Here is an 8,779-nt window from a genome sequence, read left to right as displayed (position 1 = left end):
TATATTGATTAATGACATTGTATTATAATAGCCTGTTACACCACCTAAATATGTATTTACTTCCTTCTAATTCTCGTTGTCAGTGCAGGCTTGTTTAGCTTAATAAATACCGTTATGAAAAGTGACTAGTGTAGCCTGCATAAAAAAAGTTTTGAACATAAAACAACGGGACAAAAATATAGTTGATGACTAGACATAATCATTTCATGACTCTAGACACTTCTTTGTGAAGATAGTAGCATAATACCGTGAAATAATATGTTCTTTAACCATTCAGAAACAGCTGTCATGTGCGTGGGTAAAACTTACCCGCTGGCGCTTTTAGGTATACATCGACCCCTGGCGGTTCTAGTGTTAAAGGCATTGTCTCTATTTTAGCATGAAATACTGCCTTAATTGAAAAGTAATACAAACATAAAATATATACATTTTCTAACCTAATTTTTAATATTAAACATATATAACTAATGTTCTTTTGTAAATCAGAAATATTATCATGTACCATGAATTGCTATTTCAAAACAATGAGTTGAAAAAAAGAATAAAATCTTTATTTCAAAATGAACAGAAACCTTTATCTGTGTTAAAAACTGACAATGGTCCAACTGAGGTTATAACAACTGATTGACAAGACAACAAATTAAGACAACTGACTAATTTTTAAACTAAAATTTTATTCAATTCAACAATCCTTCCAGTGGATGTCTCATTCAGGGTCTCCAGTAGATCACAAAATACAAGAAGCTTATGTTATAGGCTCAGTATAATGGTCAGCATTATTATGTGCTGCTCTGTAGCAGCAACAGAAATGTTCTTAATATGGATCCAAATGATCTGTAGCCTGTCTTTAAACCGTATCAATTACGTACATTTTATGACTAAAGCATTGGTCAGCAGAATTTCATTACAACAGGGTTTGCTATTGTGATGTGATCTCATGTGAGTGACAGGTTGTAAAATAAATAAATAAATAAAATAAATTTGGTCAAACAAGTATGTTAATAAAATCATGAAACAACATTACAATAATTCACCATATGCAAAACATTATATCACTATATAAAGAGTTTTGTGACATAAAACCTGACGGAGTTGACAAAATGGAATGTTTTTCCACCTTAACCACATGTTGTACAGTGGAGCAATTTATTTATTTATTAATTTCCCCCCAGTGGTAGCTACCTTAATAAACATAACAAAAATGGCAAGATTTATCCCACAACTATTTACAGAAACTATTACACTGGAATGACGGAGTTGACATGTTAAAGCTGTGACCACAGAGACTTCAACACTGTTTGTATAAATATAAACAAACATAAAACTTCCAGGACTATAAGTCCTACTGTGAGATCCACAATGAACAGGAAATAGTAATAGTTCCTGGGTCCCGCTGACATTGCCTGATTTATTCAGAATTACAAAAAATCCTGACAAAGTTGATGCAAAGCGAAGACACGACTTTAATAAGTATTTTGTTTTATTTTATGGGAAATATAAGTCAAGATTTACTTTTTGTATTGTTTGATAAATTACAGATCTCTACCTTTCAATATAAAATAAGACTTTTGAATTTATTGCATTTTTAAACACTTTCTTTGGCAGTTATACATTGTGACCTCATGCTGAGGACCTGTTAAATTACATGTATTTAAAATAATATTAAAGAATTATTTAAACAAATGTAATGAATGCCCTGAGTATACAGATGTATATTTTTAAGTATTTTTATGAATTTCTTCATTTTTAACATAAAGAGGGCTTTTGTGTGTAGGACATTGTCCCTTATCTCAAGAATCAGTGAAAAGTATCTTTGAAACTTTCTGTCAACATTCTGTCAACTGAGACAGCATGGCCAGTGTACTGATGAAACATACTAGCTATCAGATTGTGTTACCAACAATATATTTGCATTGTTTTAAGTGTAGGTTTAGGGTAGAGGTAGGTATGGATGGGTACACTGTGAGTTAACGACGTCATCGCCACCACTACGCTTGCTTTAGTTTAAGTGTAAACACCAATTAATTTAGGGCACTGTTTATAATACTCGTAAATAATCAAAAACAAATTACAATTATTATTTGTCACATCTTTTGAAATAACAGTGTTAGAGTCGCACTAGCTGTTTGTTTGAAATTAGCTTTCTTTTGTATGTAATACAATCAAATTGATTGCACATTATAGTAAAAACATAGAAGCGGTAATTTCTACTGTTTTCCTTGCATAATTTTACAATTGTATGTTTTTCCATAATTTCACTGCAAGTGCATGTAAATCAAAAACATCAATGTTTTGTCTTGAGAAGGAGAAAAAGATATGCAGATACTAACAATAGAATTATTAAATTGATGATTGAACTGTTGGCATTAAGAAATTTGGCAAACACACAAATATATCCAAAAAACATGTATTCACTTTCAAATAAATAAGTAAATAAATAAATACTCAAAAATACAGATCATTATGTACAATGTACAATCAGCAAGGCCTGTCGGCAAGACAGTTCAATATTTTTATATCTATGCAATTAGACTATGATATTACAAATGACATATTCTGCCCAGTGTTTAAAAGACAACTAAAAAAAAAAAAAAAAAACACTGGCAGTACTGTTAAAAAACACCCCTGCATCAACATTTTACCATCATTTAACCCTTGTCTCCAAGAAATATTTCTTAAATAAAATGTTATACTTGTACAGTATTACAAGCAAGGTTTCAGTTGAACAGTCATATTTGATGTCCTACAATAAATATTTAATCTGAATTAATATTTTAATCTAAATTATTGCACTACCCTTGTGCTATTAGCTTGGAGAAAATGCATCAAGTGCGTTCAACACCACACAAATCTCTCAAGAGCACCTGAAATAAGTGAAACTCTACGCCAATTGATTTATAATGCTATTGTGTGGTTAGGTTTATATGCTATATTAAGTGGCCTCTGCAGCTCAGCTGTCATTTTTACAAATGTGACGTCGCTAATGTAGTTTCTCAATGCACAAACACAATTGGCCAACACATTTGCCAGCAAGAGGCACCTTTCACCAACCTGCAGCGACCCATACTTGGTAGGAGGTGACTTGTGTGAACTTGAGACAGACGTGTATCCCAGAATGCAAACCCTGAACAATCAAGCATTTATGGCTCAGATAACTGCATTAAAACCCTCAGGTTGTGTTCAAATCCCTATAACACTTGTGGTGTTCCCGGTCAAAAATGGCCGGCCTTTTAAAATTGCTTGTAAATCACTTGTTATGCTATATTATCACCAAATATTGGTGTCAATCTTTTTGTCAACTTGTTTTCTTTCAATTAGGACTGGATTTGTATTTATTTTTGGAACTGATTTATCGTAGGCCTCATTATTCTGAGCTTATGTACCTCAGTTTTTGAATGAAAAAAACATCTGTGTATAATTTTGTCAATATTAAATGAAATACGAAAAGCCAATGGTTCCTTTACTGCTGTTAGGTACCGGGATGAAATCCTCAGAGCCTCTGTCAGACCTTACACTGGTGCAGTGGGCCCTGGGTTCCTCCTGGTGCATAATAATGACTGGCCTCAAGTGGCTATAGTGTGCAGTTTTTAGATGACACTGACATTGATGCCATTGATTGGCCCAGTGGCCCTCACTTGAATCCAATTGACAACCTCTTGGATATTATGCATCGGAGCATCCAATAGTTGCTGTGATGAACTTCATGCAAGTTGGATCAGCCTGTAACTTTAGTTCTTTACATTGATTTTTGGTGTGATTTTGAATCCAGCCCTCAGTGTGTTGATGATTTTGGTTTCCATTGACTGTTGTCACATATAGAATGTACATAAATAAAGATTTTCAAATTGAATATTTCATTCAGTGAGATCCAATGTGTGATTTAAGTGTTCCCTTAATGTTTTTGAGCAGTGTATTCGCAGGCACAAATACATGTGAACATGAACATGATCAACATGCTTCTGAACACTAAATATTTCTCAGATTTCCGATCAATAAGGCCTACAATCAGTCAGTATGAAAATGTAATACAAAACCAGTCAATTGAAAGAAAACTAATTGACAATATTAGGTGATAATATAGCACAACACGAGATTTATAAGCTATTTTATGTAGGCCAGTCATTTTTGACCGGGAACACCACAAGTGATCTTTTGTGCTATTGTTTATTTTTTACAAGATATATGCATTTCAAAACAGATTTTATGGTTAAACATTAGAGCATGCTAGTGTGAAAAAAAACTGTGCACATTTTCACATTCAGTGCATATTTTATTTAACATTTGACAAAATTATCCACAAATAATGCTTTTTCACTCAAAAACTGAGGTATGTAAGCTCAGATTAATGAGGCCTACGATAAATCAGTGACAAAAGGAAATACAAAACCAGTCCTAATTGAAAGAAAACACGTTGACAAAACGTTTGAATCCCATATTTGGTGATAATATAGCATAACAAGAGATTTATAAGCTATTTTTTGTAGGCCAGTTATTTTTGACCGGTAACAAGGTTGGATAAAATAAAAAATTTTTACAAAAATGAAAACATTTTGTGGTGGAAGTAGTCATACCCTGTGTGAACAAAGTCAGTAAATCTTAGTCCAATGCGATTACATTAACTAACATTTTCGGGAGAAAGAATATCCTCTCTGGGTCAAAATGACCTCTCTGGAACAACAGGAGGGTTTTAAAAACCCTGCATACTCAGTGCCCACACACTCATGCATCATGTGTCAGCAGAGCAACTGCCATTGAGATGAATGTGAATAATACCTCACAGTTCTCTTTAGGTATTACAGATCTCCTGTCAACGGAAGACCATGCGTGGCATCACACATGGGACCATCTGCAGTGATTTAGGGCCAGATTTACTAAACAGGGCAAAACAGCGCCGATGGGAGTGTACATTTCTGTGGGATTTACTGACAATGCGCAAAGACGCAGCCAGATCATTACCATAATGACCAACACAGTCTACCAAGAGCAGCGCAAATTAGCATCTGCATTAAGACATGCTTTTTTGGGGGGCATTAAATAATGGCGCAAATAGCCTACCAGTAATTTGATGAGTAGTTAGTTAGTTAGTTAGTTAGTTAGTTAGTATACTCATAATTTTAATTACCTCCCATAAATTTGCCATTGAGATGAATGTGAATAATACCTCACAGTTCTCTTTAGGTATTACAGATCTCCTGTCAACGGAAGACCATGCGTGGCATCACACATGGGACCATCTGCAGTGATTTAGGGCCAGATTTACTAAACAGGGCAAAACAGCGCCGATGGGAGTGTACATTTCTGTGGGATTTACTGACAATGCGCAAAGACGCAGCCAGATCATTACCATAATGACCAACACAGTCTACCAAGAGCAGCGCAAATTAGCATCTGCATTAAGACATGCTTTTTTGGGGGGCATTAAATAATGGCGCAAATAGCCTACCAGTAATTTGATGAGTAGTTAGTTAGTTAGTTAGTTAGTTAGTATACTCATAATTTTAATTACCTCCCATAAATTTTGCCTCTGAAAGGGAAACTCCTACAAATGCATATAAGGTCAGGTGCAAAAATAACTGTCCAGAGGCGTCATGCCCATTCAAAGTGAGGGGGCATGTGCAGGGCCGCATTAAGACCGCACTGGGCCCCGGGGCTATGACTTACTGCAGGGCCCCCCAGGCCCACCTTAAGAAAAAATGTGCCATTCACTGCGCCTAAAATGTATAATTGCAGAAAAAATATATACGTTGTATTGAACATTAAAGGAGCAACAGATTTTGTGTGAAAATAAATCATTCAAGTTGTTTATTTTGTTTAAAAATCGTATAAATGTATGAGGTGGCAAGAGGGGCCTTTTACCCCACACACGGGGTACAGTTGCTGGGCCCTCACTACTCACTAAAAAAAAACACAATTGGAGTCAGTTGGGACCAGAAACTGGTTACGATCATTCTTCAAAATATATTTTTATGTTGAGGAGGAAAAGGAAATTCATAGAGGTTTAGAACAATTTGAGGGTAAGTATGATGACAGTATCTTCATTTTTGGGTGAATATCCTTTTAAGATCTCATCATATAGGCTAAGGATCTCATATAGCCTAACACATGCTTTATCTTTAACTATTAACATTCATTTAAGACACAAATTACTGTGTTTACGAGGATACTCGCAAAGACGGGCATTTTGACACATAACTATGTGTATTTGACCGTTTAAGCACAAGGAGCGAAAGTTTAGTCAGTAATACGAGCAGGTGTATCAGGTAGAACCCGTTTTAACGCACGCATTTTCCAGAATGAATTCTGCCCCGCAGCGTGATGTCTATGAACAGTATAAACCATTTGTTTTAAAACCTGCTTAAAACGCCTTGAAATGATAAGCTTAGACTACATCATGACGCGCTTCAATCAACGATTGATATATTTCTACCGGATTATCTCCCAACCCTTAAATGAATATAGTTTGTTCAAACACAAAAACAATATAAATCCAGTTAATAATCAAACTAACCTAAAATCTGTGTGGACGATGACACTGTTTTATCTGCTCCATGTGCGCGGTTCACTTGCTGTTCCAGCAACTTCCACTCCATCATCAGCTTTAGTAAAAGAACCTGATAGCTGTCATGTTTTTTATGTTGTTTGTATTTGAAGTTTTTCGTTTTTTGAGCCCCTCTCTCTTTTAGAATTGCTGACATTTTTACTTATTGAATGTTGTTCTTTGCCCGACCATTTCCAGATTACTCCAGAACAAAGTGAAGAGAGGTGAATGCAGACATACTGGGCAGCAATCACCTGATAGATACGTGCGCATATCGTTCAAAAGTCAAATATAGAATAAATGCATTTGATTGGTAAACCAAATTCAGACTTTACGTTTCAATCTGGTAATGCATGGAATTTGCAGGAAAGCTCAACTAAATAACAGCGCTAATAAGTGGGGGGCGTGGTGGCTTGGCGATCGGTGCTCCAGTCAATCTACTCCACAGCCAATCACAGGCCCCCTCCTTGCTCAGGCCCCGGGGCTTCAGCCCCGCCTAGCCCAATGGTTAAAACGGCCCTGGGCATGTGCCCCCTCAGATTTCTGAGCCAAGTGGATTTTGAATGCAGCTTCCAAAAAACAAAAAATACCCGAATAATATTTTTTTATATTTGATACAATCACACCAGTGTGATTAGCACGTTCAGTGCATCATAGCTGCTAAATTCAAATCTGCGTTCGCTGGCTGGCGCTGAGCCAGATAGACGCGTTTTTACAGTACTGCGCATTATAACTAATCAAAACACGATTCTGTTGAGCTTATGAATGCAATGACCAATCAGAGTAGTTCAGATGAGTCATCGCTGAAACACGGTGTTTTGTTCACTTGCTCGCTGACTGAATACCTCTCTTTCTGAGGAATTCTCTCATCAGAAACAACAAAGTGCAGATGTGCTTACGAATGTCAGTAAGATATTCATTTCACAGTGTAAACAGCTTCAGTGATTTTCACATTAAATACAAAGTCAGTCGTATTAAAAATATTTTATGGCACGACACCCATATCTGGTAAAATGTCGAGTTTTTATGTGTAATTAACAGATTACACTAGTCTACTTTGCCCATCACCATTTATTGATTAAAGCTGCAGTCCGTAAGTTTTGCCTCTTTGTCGCCATCTCTGTTTGAAAACCTGGAATTGCAGCTGTGTGCGGAATTATCTTCCTTGCATGGGTTGTGCAGCGGCATGGCTCCAGCACGGATGAATCTAATGTTTTGAGGAGTATGTGTGTGTGGCAGTCAGTCACTGCACCGGTGTGAATCCTATACTTTGCACTAACAGATTCTAGCCTACGTCTTGGAATATATGACTCAAATAAGCATTTTCACCGGATATTGTCATCTGAACAAGTAAGTAACAAGTCTGCCACGTTTGTTCTGGCCAACTGAGGAAAAAAGCATTACAATAAATCGCGCTACCAATGGTGATTTAATCTAAATTAGCTCATAACGGGCCAAAATTCAGCAAGAAAAAATGTTGCCGTTTCAGAGTTTCTGCAGCTGGGGACTGTCACAAAACAAATGATTATTTTAAGCCTCTGCATCTTAAGAAGCTCTTGTGGTGGCTTCTGCCGGTGCTGTGAGGAATCATTCTCAGAGTCTTTGGGTTTTGATGCCAGAAAAATAGACTTTTATTATCAGAGAGATAATGCAGTCTAGAGATTATCTGCAGAAAATCTATCGAGTCTGTGTCTGTTCTCTCTTTTATACAGTGCTATCAGAAGGCGTGCCCATGTTCAAATACATTTCATACATATGGTTATTGTTTATCAACTCGTTTACCTCTTTTGGCTGTGTCTCCAGCCTGCCACCCAGAAGCAGACAGGAGGCCCCAATTTATGTAAGTGAAACGAGGAGGCCTAATCATATATTTTGTCTAATGTCAAAATAGAGTGTGCAGCTCCACCATATACTGTACCCCTGCACTGTCTGCACATTCCATTCTCATGCAGGCCTCACAGACAGGCAGATACACGATTATAACAGTGGAATAACTTGATATATAAATGGTTAGATTCACACTGATTATACTTGAGTAGTTCATATTTTGACCAATAAAAATCTTCTACATTTCCCTCTTTGAGACTTACTAAGTCTCACCATCAATTGTCATTACCCAGAGTGCAGCTTCACACTTCAGTCTCATCAGTTATTACTACCTAGTGACTAAATTAAGTCACACAGTTTTATCACCAATGACTAGATTATGTAACAGCACTCTGGCGAGAGCAGCAGGACCAA

This window comes from Sinocyclocheilus rhinocerous, unplaced genomic scaffold (genome assembly GCF_001515625.1).
Source record: "Sinocyclocheilus rhinocerous isolate Xijiao unplaced genomic scaffold, SAMN03320098_v1.1 scaffold1292, whole genome shotgun sequence".
NCBI classification, from domain to species: domain Eukaryota; kingdom Metazoa; phylum Chordata; class Actinopteri; order Cypriniformes; family Cyprinidae; genus Sinocyclocheilus; species Sinocyclocheilus rhinocerous.
This window is presented reverse-complemented; position numbering follows the sequence as displayed.